Source organism: Saccostrea cucullata, unplaced genomic scaffold, assembly GCF_032062105.1.
Source record: "Saccostrea cucullata isolate Sc308-1 unplaced genomic scaffold, CSIRO_AGI_Scuc_v1 ctg1501, whole genome shotgun sequence".
Classification (NCBI taxonomy): domain Eukaryota; kingdom Metazoa; phylum Mollusca; class Bivalvia; order Ostreida; family Ostreidae; genus Saccostrea; species Saccostrea cuccullata.
This window is the reverse complement of record NW_026927204.1, coordinates 258,143-274,097: the sequence shown is the minus strand read 5'-3', so window position 1 is coordinate 274,097 and position 15,955 is coordinate 258,143. Positions and strand designations below refer to the sequence as shown.

Here is a 15,955-nt window from a genome sequence, read left to right as displayed (position 1 = left end):
GAAGATTTTCATTCATGAATTTTCACTATGTAATCTCAACACCAGAAACCCTGACCCTGGGGCCATAAAATTCACAATTTTGGTAGAGGCATTCTTGCTCATCATAACTATGTACTTAGTTGGTTTATTTAATACCCAGGAGCAGAGAAGAAGATTTTCAAAGAAATAATGCATTTTCACTATATACTTATTTAGCCCCGCCCTAACACTAGAACCCCTGACCCCAGGGCCATGAATTTCACAATTTTGGTAGAGGACTCAATGCTGATTACAATCATGCAAACAGTTTGACTGCTTGATGTCCAGGAGTAAAGAAGAAGATTTTTAAAGATTGCATTAATTTTAGTGGTTTTGGCCCCATCCCTCAGGCCCCAGGGGGGCAGGGATCATGAAATTCACAAATTTTGTTCCCCTTTACCCATAGATGCTTTGTGCCAAATTTGATTGAAATTGGTTCAGTGGTTGCAGAGAAGAAGCTGAAAATGTTCAAATGTTAACGCACGACGCACAACACACGACAACGGACGAAAACGGATAGCAATAGGTCACCTGAGTTTACTCAGGTGACCTAAAAATGACGTACATACAAGCTATTCTGAATGGGACAAGATTAGCGAACATTTTAAAGCATAAAAGGAATATTAAGATAGTTTTTAAGATGAAAACGTGTGTTTTCAAACTAAAAGGATCCCCAAAGATTGGTTCTATAATTTTATTTTATTGATTTAGCTCAAGGGACAATAGAATCAGGTCCTGATGTACATGTAGAATCAGCTGAGCATGCAGTCATTGAAAACAAAATGGGAAATACATGTACATGTACCCAAATGCATCCATCACGGGAATACAGGGTTGATAATAGCTGCAGAACTGTAGCTCTCCAAAAAAAAATATATTGATAGACCGGAGAGCTAGTGCCACCCATTGAAAAAACTGTTATTGCGCACAAAAAAGTGCGCTCGGTTCTGGATTAATTCTTCCAAATTCTTACCTCAATTGCAAAAAGCTAGATTTCAATAAAGTCCTTACTCCTCTATCAATAACTTTCGTAGTTTACATCTGTACGAAGTGCGTTGGACTGAATTATCTTGCAAACCGAAATGGCAGTATAAACAGGCGAAATTTTTGATGATCTAAATTTCAACGCCCGGGGGGTATTAAAACAATTATAAGGAAATGTTTTGTTGTGGAAACAGTGAAAGAACATGTTAGGAGCACACGGTTATGGCATGTCAAACGTTGCTATATTCGATAATCTTGTGATGTATGTTCAATATCTTGTGATGTATTTTCGAAATCTTGTGATGCATATTCTATAATCTTGTGATGTATGTTCAATATCTTGTGATGTATATTCGAGATCTTGTGATGTATATTCTGTTATCTTGTGATGTATATTCGAGATCTTGTGATGTATATTCTATAATCTTGTGATATATGTTCAAAATCTTGTGATTTATATTCAATATCTTGTGATGTATATTCGAAATCTTGTGATGTATGTTCAATAATCCTGTGATGTTTGTTCGATAATCTTGTGATGTATATTCGAAATCTTGTGATGTGTGTTTATGGCACGCCAAATTCACAAAAATGAGCTAAACCTAGTTTCACAATTGATAAACTAGGTTAATCAACTGTAAACTATAGTTAACAAACCGTAAACTATAGTTAACGATTCGTTAAGAATAGTTTTCATTTGTAAAACTATATTTAACAGTTGTTAACTATAGTTTACGAATGCTAATCTAAGTTTATCTGTCTGTAATAAAACGTTAACAATAGATTTTGTTGTTAAATATAGATTCACGTCTGTAAACTATAGTTTACGATCGTTAAATATAGTTAAGAGTTGTAAACCATAGTTTACAAATCGTGAAACTGTATTTATCAGATAATCTATGTTTTGCGATCGCAAATGATTATTTTTGGTGTTAAGTATAGTTTATCCACTCAAAACCTTGGATGGCACTGAAATCGAATGGGTAGAAGATTTTAAATATCTTGGTTCCTGGGTTGAAAGTTCAGAAAAGGACATAGCTGTCCGGAAAGCTCTAGCCTGGCAGGCTCTGAACAAGATGTCCAGAATATGGCGCTCAACAATGTGAAGTGATCTCAAGCTGCGTTTCTTCATAGCCACAATCGAGTCAATTCTACTGTATGGCTGTGAGAGCTGGACCCTGACAATAGCCCAGGAGAAGTCGCTAGACGTAACCTACACACGCATGCTCCGTAAGGTTCTAGACATTCACTGGTCAAGCCAGATTCCCAACGAGTTCCTATATGGTAACCTCCCAAAGGTCAGTGATAAGATAGCCTCCAGGAGATTGCAGCTAGCTGGGCATTGCTTCCGTCATCCAGAGCTCAGCGCTCAATCTTTGGTACTGTGGGAGCCAAATCAGGGACGCCGTAGGAGAGGTAGACCCAAGGCCACGTTTTTAGACACACTAAAGCGTGACACAAAGACAAGGGATACAAATGAGCTAGCTTCCCTAATGGCTGACAGGAAGAACTGGAGTGGTCATGTCGTTGGTCGTCTAAGGACGACCGAGTGAGTGAGTGAGTGAGTATAGTTAACGGTTGTGAAACATAGATTATCGCGTTAACTATGGTTTACAGATGTGAAATATAGATTAACGTTGTTAACTATACTTTACAGTCCTTAAACTATAGTTAAACTATGATTAGCTATTTTTTGTAGATTTGGCTTGCTAAACATAGTTTCACAATTGATAAACTAGGTTTATCGACTGTAAACAATAGTTTACAAACCGTAAACTATAGTTAACGATTCGTTAAGTATAGCTTTCATTTGTAAAACTATATAACGGTTGTTAACTATAGTTTACGAATGCTAATCTAAGTTTATCTGTCTGTAATAAAACGTTAACAATAGATTTTGTTGTTAAACATAGATTCACGTCTGTAAACTATAGTTTACGATCATTAACTATAGTGAAGAGTTGTAAACCATAGTTTGCAATCATGAAACTGTATTTATCAGATAATCTATGTTTTGCAATCGCAAATGATTGTTTCCAGTTTTAAGTATAGTTTACGGTTGTGAAACATGGATTATCGCGTTAACTATGGTTTACAGATGTAAAATATAGATTAACGTTGTTAACTATAGTTTACAGTCCGTAAACTATAGTTTACTAGCGATAAACGTAGTTTATCGATTGTGAAACTATGATTAGCTCATTTTTGTGAATTTGGCGTGCCATATGTGTTCTACAATCTAGTGATGCGTGCAATAATATTGCATTATGGGTAATATGACGCAACAGTTTTATAAGAAAGTAAGGACAATTTTCATTGGTTAGAAATAACGAAAGTAGCTGGAGCGGCGACTGTTATTGTGATGCACACAACTTCGCAAGTATGATATATTGGCGAATTCAACCTAAGTCCAAATTATAACTGATACTATAGTAAGACAGTATTGTGAAAATGTATTGTTTTGGTACAACCACGTACGAAACAGTCCGGGCGGCTTAGACACGGCTTAGGCACGGATTCCGTTCCAGAAACCCGTGCTTATAAAATTCCTGCTCCTATGTAAAGTATGTATGGAAAGCCGTGCCTGAAAGTGGTCGAGGCACGGACACGGCACGGGATATTGGCCGAATTATTTAAATGAGATCACACGGTTTTACAAAATCCGTGTCGGAAAGCCGTGCTTGTTTCCATATATGGACTCACGGATTCTTTAAACCCGTGTCTGAAACCCGTGTCCTTTTCCATATATGGAGACACGGATTTTTGGAAACCCGTGTCAAAAAAGCCGTGTGACATACCATATATGGAGTCACGGGATCTGTGCTTTTGTCTAGATCTAGGTCAGGGCTTGTCGAGAAACTCCTGATGTAAATGCATGTGAATGCCAAAATGGTGACTGAAACCAAACTTCACAGTGCTTTATGTTATCATTATGCTTAGCTTTAGAATTTTAAAAGTTGAAAATCTTATATAAATGTGTCCTGATATACTTTCTGTTAAAGATTAAGATTGCTTTATCAGTTACAATCCATGCTAGTTTTTAATTAAGAATTTAATTGATAATGTACAATTCTGGGAATTGTAATTTTATCTTAGTTTGGACAATCTGTGAAAGTATTTGATTTAAATAAATCTTTTTGTAGCACAGTGATGACACATAAAATATTTTGGGAAACAGAGATGCAGTGTTTCATCATGATAATATCAACATTGTAAATACAAAAAGATCATGAAAATTGAAAATGAACTAATATTTATTATACCCGCACTTTCGAAAGAAAGTTCGGGTATATTGTTGTTACTCATGTCCGTCCGTCCGTCCGTCTGTCACACTTTTCTTCCGTGAACTCCTCCTACATTTTTCACAGTAGCTTAATCATCCTTTGGGAGATGGTTGGGGGTGTCATGTAGATGTGCAGTAAGGTTTCGGAATTTTGATTTTGCCCCGGGGGATCAAATGGGGGTCGAAAAATGACGTTTTTTATACAAAAAGCCCCTTCTTCCATGAACTCCTCCTACATTTTTCACAGTAGCTTAATCATCCTTTGGAAGATGGTTGGGGGTGTCATGTAGATGTGCAGTAAGGTTTCGGAATTTTGATTTTGCCCCGGGGGATCAAATGGGGGTCGAAAAATGATGTTTTTTATACAAAAAGCCCCTTCTTCCCTGAACTCCTTCTACATTTTACTCAGCAGCCTAATCATCTTTTGAGAGATGGTTGATGGTGTCATGTAGATGTGCAGTAAGGTTTCGGAATTTTAATTTTGCCCCGGGGGATCAAATGGGGGTCGAAAAATGACGTTTTTTATACAAAAAGCCCCTTCTTCCCTGAACTCCTCCTACATTTTTCACAGTAGCTTAATCATCCTTTGGAAGATGGTTGGGGGTGTCATGTAGATGTGCAGTAAGGTTTCGGAATTTTGATTTTGCCACGGGGGATCAAATGGGGGTCGAAAAATGACGTTTTTTATACAAAAAGCCCCTTCTTCCCTGAACTCCTTCTATATTTTACTCAGCAGCCTAATCATCTTTTGAGAGATGGTTGGTGGTGTCATGTAGATGTGCAGTAAGGTTTCGGAATTTTGATTTTGCCACGGGGGATCAAATGGGGGTCGAAAAATGATGTTTTTTATACAAAAAGCCCCTTCTTCCATGAACTCCTCCTACATTTTTCACAGTAGCTTAATCATCCTTTGGAAGATGGTTGGTGGTGTCATGTAGATGTGCAGTAAGGTTTAGGAATTTTGATTTTGCCCCGGGGGATCAAATGGGGGTCGAAAAATGACATTTTTTATACAAAAAGCCCCTTCTTCCCTGAACTCCTTCTACATTTTACTCAGCAGCCTAATCATCTTTTGAGAGATGGTTGGTGGTGTCATGTAGATGTGCAGTAAGGTTTCGGAATTTTGATTTTGCCCCGGGGGATCAAATGGGGGTCGAAAAATGATGTTTTTTTTTATACAAAAAGCCCCTTCTTCCCTGAACTCCTCCTTCATTTTTCACAGTAGCTTAATCATCCTTTGGAAGATGGTTGGGGGTGTCATGTAGATGTGCAGTAAGGTTTCGGAATTTTGATTTTGCCCCGGGGGATCAAATGGGGGTCGAAAAATGATGTTTTTTATACAAAAAGCCCCTTCTTCCCTGAACTCCTTCTATATTTTACTCAGCAGCCTAATCATCTTTTGAGAGATGGTTGGTGGTGTCATGTAGATGTGCAGTAAGGTTTCGGAATTTTGATTTTGCCCCAGGGGATCAAATGGGGGTCGAAAAATGATGTTTTTTATACAAAAAGCCCCTTCTTCCCTGAACTCCTTCTACATTTTACTCAGCAGCCTATTCATCTTTTGAGAGATGGTTGGTGGTGTCATGTAGATGTGCAGTAAGGTTTCGGAATTTTGATTTTGCCCCGGGGGATCAAATGGGGGTCGAAAAATGACGTTTTTTATACAAAAAGCCCCTTCTTCCCTGAACTCCTTCTACATTTTACTCAGCAGCCTAATCATCTTTTGAGAGATGGTTGGTGGTGTCATGTAGATGTGCAGTAAGGTTTCGGAATTTTGATTTTGCCACGGGGGATCAAATGGGGGTCGAAAAATGACGTTTTTTATACAAAAAGCCCCTTTTTCCCTGAACTCCTTCTATATTTTACTCAGCAGCCTTATCATCTTTTAAGAGATGGTTGGTGGTGTCATGTAGATGTGCAGTAAGGTTTCGGAATTTTCATTTTGCCCGGGGGTTGGGGGGATGGGGATCAAATCCAGGTAGAATTTTTATATATATTTTTTTTTACATATATTTGACATGTTTAATCACCCTGCTTTCAAGAACTTCCCTAATATCTTATGCTGCAATAGCATTAAACCATGATCATTTAGAAAATGATTGGTTTGTTTTGTGTATGTGTAAAATGGTTTCAAAATTTGAATTTTCATATGGATGGCAAAAAGGGGCTGGAAAAATATGGCACCTCCCTAACCCTGGTGGTCATGATTTGTACAAACTTGAGTCTACACCTCTTGAGAATATTTCCATATTAATCATGCTCTTGGTGTTCCTGAAAAGAAGAACTTTAAAGATGTGTTTCCTTTTATTCCTAAATAAAACTTTGATCCCTAATTGTGGCCTTACCCTAGCCTGAGATGATGATTTGAAAAACTAGAAATATGTCTATAGGACATGAATGTCCCGCCAGATGTGTATTACTAATGGTACATTAAACAAGAGGCCCATGGGCCACATCGCTCACCTGAGTACTGAAGCTAAGAAAAAGTAAAAATTAGTTTATTATTGAAAAATCCATAAGTAATCCCATGATCAATCATGGATTTGCTTTTCTTCAAAGAATTTTCCCATATATTTCTATGTAAAACTTTGGTCGGCCATTTTGGCCCCGCCCTACCCCCTGGGGTCATGATTTGTACAAATTTGAATCTACACTACCTGAAGATGCTTCCATATAAATATGATGAATTATGGATTTGTCATTCTTGAGAAGAAGATTTTTAAAGAATTCTCCAATAAATTTCTATGTAAAACTTTGGTCGGCCTTTTTGGCCCCGCCCTTCCCCCAGGGTCATGATTTGAACAAACTTGAATCTTCACTACCTGAGGATGCCTCCATATAAATTTGATGAATTATGGCTTTGTCATTCTTGAGAAGAAGATTTTTAAAGAATTTTCCTATATATTTCTATGTAAAACTTTGGTCAGCCATTTTGGCCCTGCCCTACCCCCGGGGGTCATGATTTGAACAAACTTGAATCTACACTATCTGAGGATGTTACCCCATAAGTTTCATCTTTCCTGGTACAGTGGTTCTTGAGAAGAAGATTTTTAAAGAATTTTCCAATATATTTCTATATAAAACTTTGGTCGGCCATTTTGGCCCTGCCCTACCCCCGGGGGTTATGATTTGAACACATTTGAATATTCACTACCTGAGGATGTTAACCCATAAGTTTCATCTTTCCTGGCACAGTGGTTCTTGAGAAGAAGATTTTTAAAACATGACACCAAATTTTCATTAATTCCCAATTATCTCCCCTTGAATGAGGGCATGGCCCTTCATTTGAAAAAACTTGAATCCCCTTCACCCAAGGATGCTTTGTGGCAAGTTTGGTTGAAATGGCCCAGTGGTTCTTGAGAAGAAGTCGAAAATCTGAAAAGTTTACAGACAGCTAGACAGACAGACAGACGCCGGACAAATTGTGATCAGAAAAGCTCACTTGAGCCTTCGGCTCAGGTGAGCTAAAAACTAAAAACTAAAATTTGTATTTGTGTATAAAGTTTGATGAAAATATCTTTAACAGTTTTTTTTCAGAATTGAAACTAAAATATAAATAAATTGGATATAGATAATAAATTCTCATCAAATTATGCATAAGTGCATGTTAAACATAAAAATGCTTAAATTATTTCTTAAAAACTAAGCAAAATACATATTAAAGAGGAGGGAGGTCAAGGTCACAGGAATGTGCAAGATGAAGTTTTTGATGCATCTGAATAGCTCTCACTAATACATATTAGCTTATTATGTTTGATAAAAATATCTTGAATGATTTAATGAAACTGAGCTTAACACTTTGTTTTAAGAAAAGAGAGGTCAAAGGAAAGGTTGTGGTCAAAATGTTGTTCTAGCTGAAAAGCTTACATCAGTGTGAATTTACTATTAGCATATGAATTTTGATAAAAATATAATTAATGGTTTATTTGAAACTTAGATAAACACATATTTTAAAAAGTGAGGTCAAGGTCAAAAGAAAATTCAAGGTCAAAATAAGTTAATGCAATAATAGCTCTCATCAGTATGTATTAGCATATGAAGTTTGATTAATATATCTTGAACTGTTTATTCAAAACTGATCTAGTCTAAGACAGTGAGGTCAAGATCACAGGAAATGTCAAGGTAAAAAAGAGTGAAGCATTGTAAAGCTTTAATTGCTTACATCAGTATGTATCATCATGTGAAGTTTCATTACACAACTTGAATCATTATGGTTTCTCTAAAATAAAGCTAAACACTAATTTTAAGAAAAGTTAAGTAAAGGTCATAGGAAAGTAAAAGTAAACAAGATGTGTTGTGAAACACTATGCGCCCGGCGGAAACAAAGTTCAAAAAATCTATTTTTAGCATATTGGTCACAGTCAAGGTCACAAGGTCACTGACCGTGGTGTCATTTGAAAGAACTTAATCAGTGGAGTATGCATCCCAAATATGAAGTCCCTATCTAATATGGTTTAAAAGTTATGGCCAAAAGTGTAAAAAGCTATTTTTAGCATATAAGTCACAGTCAAGGTCATTGACCATGGTGTCATTTGAAAGAATTTAATCAGTGGAGTATGCATCCTAAATATGAAGTCCCTATCTCCTATGGTTAAAAAGTTATGGCAAAAAGTTTAAAAGCTATTTTTAGCATATAGGTCACGGTCAAGGTCACAAGGTCATTGACCATGGTGTCATTTGAAAGAACTTAATCAGTGGAGTATGCATCTCAAATATGAGGTTCCTATCTCCTATGGTTCAAAATTTATGGCAAAAAGTGTAAAAAGCTGTTTTTAGCATATAGGTCACAGTCAAGGTCACAAAATCATTGACCTTGTTGTCAACTGAAAGGGCTTTATTAGAGGAGTATGCATACCAAATATTAAGTCCCTATCTCCTATGGTTAAAAAGTTATGACAAACAGTGGAAAAAGCTATTTTTAGCATATAGGTCACAGTCAAGGTCACAAGGTCATTGACCTTGATGTCATTTGAAAGGACTTTAATAGTGGAGTAGGCATACCAAATATGAAGTCTCTATCTCTTATTGTTCAAAAGTTATGGCCAAGGTTAAAGTTGACAACAGACAAACAGATAAACAGACAAACAGACAAACAGACAGGACAAAAACAATATATGCCCGGGATCTATCGATCTGGGCGCATAAAAAATATTGCCACAGTTGGATAGTTTACATCAGTATATGCATCAGCATATGAACTTTGATAAAAATATCTAGAAAGTAATTTCTTTGAGCTCGATGGAAAGACAGATGGAAGGGTGGAGGACGGACATGACAAAAACTAATACATGTATTCCTAATCATGGCGTAGCATAAAAAACTTGAATATACATTATATGAGGATGTTTCCATATCAAGATTATACATGCAAATTCAAAGAATTGTGGTCCTTTGCTTTCTGTGTTTAAGTGAATGGGATGCCATAATTTATGGCAGATTGTGTATCAAATATGCATCCCTATCATATGTCACTTTATGAAAATTAGGTCAAAGGGGGGAAATCATCGCATGCTCGAAATATTTTGTTGCAGGTAAAGTACATGTCAAATATGAAAGACCCATCTCTTTTCAATCAAAAGTTATATATATATATAAATATATAATATAATATATTGGAAAAGTAGGTTAAACTTCTAGGTCTAGATCAGAAAGTCAAAAGTCATGATATATTTAGAAAAGTCTTTTCACATGTAATATACATGTATAATTTAAATGCCATATCTTTTCTCTTTAAAAATGATTAATTTAAAATGTTATTTTTTGGAAAGTAGGTAAAATTTTGAGGTCAAGGTCTCACTTGGGTTAAAAAATCATAGTACATTTAGAAAGTTTTGTGGTAATGTACATGTGAAATATGAAAGCCCTATCTCATATTATTCAAAAGTTATGATCAAGGTTAAATTTATTGTGACAGATGCACATACTGTCAAAGATGGCCAGACTGACAGACAAATAAGATTTAATGTTCCCTCCCTTTCCCCCAAAACGGGGGACAATAATGCCCTTGCTGTTCTTGAGAAGAAGATTTATGATGGAAAAAATCCCCTGCATATTTCTTAACGCAAATCAATATTGTGTTTTTATGTCATTTAATTGTTTGTTTGTTGTTAAACATCCCTCTCAGGAATTTTTCACTCAAATGGAGACACCCCCACTTGAAAATTAATGAGGACAAGTCGGATTTGAGGTCAACATTCATTTTAGGAGTTTTCAACCATTAAGACGTAAAGAGACAGGAACTCGATCCTTCCCCTCACCCCATCCCAGACCCCTGTTTATATTCATGACATGTATATGCAAACTACTGCTTGTTTTACATTTTTAAAAAAATATGTTAATAGCCTATATACAGATACTTTAATGTGGTTCATCTCTTTGAATGATTTTCATTCCAAATTCTAGGAGGATAGGTTGATGAATGAAATGTCAAGCAATCTTATCATTGATGCACTTTTATTTCATTTAATGCAGTCATATTGTGAACATTTCCAGTTAGAATCATTAGGAGAGTGGGGATGACCTCCAGGGGGTTCAAAACCTTTATACCATTAAATTTACATAACATAATAACACAAAAAGCGCAAAATTATGTATGGTCAAATGGAAAAAGTTTCCTACTATTTAGGAGTCACATGATCATTTGCCATTACTGTTTACAGGGACTGGAAGTGTATATTGAGATCCCCCCCCCCCCCCCCCCGAATTTGCAGGACTATAATAAAAAATGAATTTGGATGCCCTCCACCCTAGAAAACAGACACCACCATAACTTCTCCTTTTATTTGATTCTCAGGAAATTCTGGTCTGGAAGTCCCCCCTCCCTCTCAGAAAAAAATTCTGTATTTTGTAACTGAATGTAACGTCGATAGCGGGCGATAACTCTTTAGAATGTGAAATTCGTCTTATTGCAGCATCGGATGACCTTTGATCCTTTAAACTTTTACCTAACCAGTTGCATTTCAGACTATTTTACCCAAATCTTTACCAAAACGTGTACTTACCGACTGCCATAGCTCCAACTTCATGAAATATAATCCAATTAAAACACAAAATAATTCCAACTGACATACATGCAATGATATGTGTACACAACACTAGGCCTAGTACTGCACGTGCAGTGCTATCTAAAAATGATAATGGTAAAACTAGTACTTAAGTTAGGTACGTGACGCAAGCCCAATGTGATGCAGGTCTTCAGATACATTTACAGTATAAGAACAAATTTAAAATTATCATTTACAAAAGATGTTTTATCTTAACTTTGCCATCTAGGCCTATTTCCAAAAACAGGAAAATAGGGTGTGTTTGCGTGTGTGTGTGTTGATGGGAGAAGGGTGGGGGTTGACTAAATTGATTGGGTATACATGGTATATGGCAGCTTTCAAGGTGTTTCTGCCTATAATCAAGTATAAAAAAGTTTGTACATTTTGGAAAAAATCATCAAAAACGCTTTAAACTAATTTGAATAATATTTGTTGTTGATCTATCTGAGAAAATAGATTTAAAAAGTTCCAATTATGGGCCAAAAATTTACCCCCCCCCCTTGTTTCAAACCTAATTTACATCATTAATTGAATTCTGTTGTTTAATTTCAGACTGGTAATGAATTATGAATATGAAATACATGTACCTATAAGATCGAGGCCCATGGGTCACATGTTCACTTGAGAATATTATGCTCAATTTGATGAATACATGGAGGCCCTATTATGTAAATTATTGAATTATATTGACTTTTTCTTTGGTAAAGCCTAATTTTAGAGGAGTGTGCATTTAGAGGCAAACACCTTAGTGCGGGTATTACTGTCTCATGACAGCATCTAGTTCTATCTTAGACTTACTGCATTTAGATTAAAAGTGGGGAAATCCTCCAAGAATGACATAAATACAATTCCAAATGACATCTATTTGTTCAATATCCTTTAACTAGAGTAAAAAAGACACATTCTTAGCTCATGACCATGAATCCCTCCAATTCAATATTCAAATAAAGGAAGTTATGATTGAGCATGCTCAGTAAAAAGCCGTGAGATATAAATAAATAGTTTGAAGCAAAACCCGCCCGAGTTAAAAACCGTCTCCCAGGGACACGGATTCCGTGCCTCCTCACGGGTTTCTGTGAGCGAGGATTCCTCACTTTCAGACTCAAGAGCCGTGTCCGTGTCTTGGACATGCAGAACCCGTGCCGCTTTTTAAAAACCCGTGCGGATTCCGTGCCTTAGCCGTGCCCAAGCCGTGCCTATTCCGCCTCGAACTTTCGTACGGGGCATCACGAAGCACTAAGTCATAACGATTAACGTGAAGAGACAAACGGTGGCAGCATCAAAATGGCTATCTGCTGGAGGATAATGTTTTATCTTATTTCAGGTCCTCATATTGATATTATAGGGATTAATTGTAAATTGATACGATTTGTTTAAATCATAAACTCCTTTACATTTAATATTATCATCATTATGAGATTGAAATAGAGGTCAGATTTTGACCTTCTTGTACATCGTCTATAAAACACAACGCTTTATATAGATAAATTTATTTCCAAGAATAGCTTAAAAGTAACACGAGCTTTGATTGATTTCAGAGTCGGGAGTCAATTTTCGTCACGTTGAAAACATGCAGACAGACAGCTAGACAAACAGACAGACAGGACAAAAACAATATACCCCCAGGATCTTTCGATCCTGGGACATAAATATAAAACTAGTCCAAAACCAAAAATATACATGTATGTCAAACTCGGCATCCAAAGCTGGTCTATAGATAGTTTTCAGTAGACCCATATTAACAAGACTTATTTCCCTTTGGCCACCATCTTGGGGGTCAACCAGGTAATTTTCCCTCTTTGTCCTACCAAATATAAGAGGGTGTAGCAGAAACACTTGGGGAAAAATCATAAGGGAATAAACATTATGAAATAAAGGATGCTCTCTAACAAATGTATTACTGATAGAAAAACAATGCTTCCCAGCCCACAATAGCCAGTATAAAAGTTAAAGTTGGTTGAATTATGAAGGAATATGAGCATGTTGACCCACAATATGGCGGTCGAATGGAAATAACTCTTGTTAATTTGGATCTACTGAAAACTTAATCTATAAATCCCCATCATTATATACACCATCCATAAGTTAATTTGGTTAAAATATGGCTAAATTTACTCTTCTGGAAAATGTAGGTCAGATCCAGCATCGAAACAAGTGTGGTAGTGTACATCCTTAGATACATCATTCATGCAAGTTTGGTCCAGATAGAGCTTATAGTTACATGGTAATGCCTAATGGACCTACTCCTAAACTTGAACCTGGTCACTCATCTGGAAAATAAAGGTCAGATCCAGTATCCAAAGCAGCAGGTCTGTAAGTGCCTATCCCTAGACGGATTATCCATGCAAATTTGGTCCAGATAGAGCTTATAGTTACTTGGTAATAGACATGTGCCTAATACTTTAACCTGTTAACTTATTTGGAAAATGTAGGTCAGATTAGCACCCAAAACAAGTCTGATAGTGTACATATCCCTCGATGCATCATCAATGCACTTTGGTCCCGGTTGGGCTACTTATTGTTACTTGGTAATGGACTTGCTCTTAAAGTTCTTTTCTTACACTTGTTAAATATATTATATTTTTAGGAAAAAGTCTGTCAAAAATGTTTTTATAAACTTTTAATAAAACATATCAATAATTTTTTAAAATACATTTGATAAAAGAAAATACAAACGTTCAGGTAAAAATGTATTACATGTATTATTTAGTATCAGATGAAATAATTATTTATAATTTTTTTTTATGGTACATAGATTAGCAATGTACTTAAAGCTGAACAAGATTCGTAAAAGGAATGTGGCCGCAATTTCTGTTCGGAGAATCGCTATACCTGCAGACCCCTATATAAAGGGCAGGACTTGGTCACTGTTCAGTGTAATCAGTCGACACTGGTGTAGAAGAACATATGCTATACAACACTTGGTATCGACAATATTAAGTTAATAACGTAATACTTTGTCTAATGCAGGAAAGTAAGATAACAAAGAAACTTTCAATTATAGTTGTATAGGTTAGTTCAGTATACAAACAATCACGGATACACGTAACTGCAATAAAATGTAAACAAAGGTAATGCAAAATAACCAGCACAAACACAGGTCACCATTCCACGCCAAAACACGTGACAATAAAGCAGTCTGGTGTGATGAATCTGAAAAGTATACCCTGGTGTTGATGTATCGTAGATAATGATATCGAAAAGGCGTATACCTATTTACGAGTCGTGTTCAGCTTTAATTTAGCAAAACCTCTCATGCCAACAATTCTAAATAAACAACCCACCCCTCACATTTAACTTAAGTATGATTTGCTTAATCTATTCCAGTATATAAAAATAATTTGCATACAAATACAAATAAAACTAGTGCTAATTGTAACGGGGACCGTTACAGATGTTCCCCAAACGCTCCACAACTCCCTTTTGTTGCCATATTCCCCGTAATCCCTATTAAATAAAAAATACTTTATGGAATTTAGACTTAATCAAGGTCTTCCCAGAAAAATACAAAATATATTTAAAAATAGGCATTGCACGCGTGTTCATGTGCGTAACGACCATATTATCTTGTCTGCACTATCTAAAATTTTAATATACTTAATATCAAAGCATTTAATCCGAAAGTATTTAAAAAATACACTCATTCGAGCGTATTTTTAATTTTACTCATTTCACGTGCACGCATGTGCAGGCACGTGCATAATGACTACACCTTGTTGTAGGATTCCCTTTAATTTATCTATGTTCTAAGTCTCATCCTGTTTGGTTGAAAAACAAGGGAGTTATAGCCATTTGAAGTTTCAGTCAATCAGATTGCAGCACACATGCATGCACGTGATTTCATAAATTTTTATCTTTATCGTATTGAAGGATATCTAAATGAATGACTATATATTAAGATTCAGAATATTTCGTCAAAAAACAAAGGTGATATAGCCATATAAAGTTTCAGCCAATCAGATTGCAGCACACATGCATGCGCGTGATTTCATGAATTTTTTTTCTATATCATATTTTAGGATATCCTAATGCATGACTATATTTTAAATTTCAAAGCATTTCTTCAAAAAACAAAGGAGATATAGCCATTTAAAGTTTCAGCCAATCAGATTGCAGCACGCGCGCATGCGCATGATTTCAAGAAAGTTTTTATATATCATGCTGTAGATCTTCATAATGTAGGACTATGTTCAAAATTTCAAAAGATTATGACAAGAAACAAGAAATATATTAAGACTTTAGTTTCAGCCAATCAGAGCAAAGCGCACGTGCATGCGCGTGAGATCTTGCCATTTTGACCAAGCCATCTTGTCTATACTACTAATGTATCCTTACATTATGAGTTTCAAAAAAATTCATCAAAAAAAAGAAAAGTTACAGCAATATCCATTATATTGGTCATTTAACGTGTTGCACGTGTGCGCTCTTGCAAGCACGTGCGCGCAAAATGACCTTCGTTCGGCAAATCTACATAACATGTCTACTGACCCTAAAAACATTTTACCTTATGGGAGTGTAACTGTCAACAATATTGCTTTTCTTATCTAAAAGATTAGAGCTATCAAAATCTTTGTGTACCTGGCCTGCCTTCTGTCATCAGATTGCAAGTCTTGCAGGGGACAACCAT

The 15,955-nt window shown here is 36.0% G+C and overlaps 1 long non-coding RNA gene across 1 annotated transcript in view; it reads left to right on the top strand.

Moving 5' to 3' along the window:
* Window positions 1-15,955, top strand: part of LOC134273711 (uncharacterized) — a 28,559-nt gene that overhangs the window by 1,221 nt on the left and 11,383 nt on the right. The window lies entirely within an intron of this gene.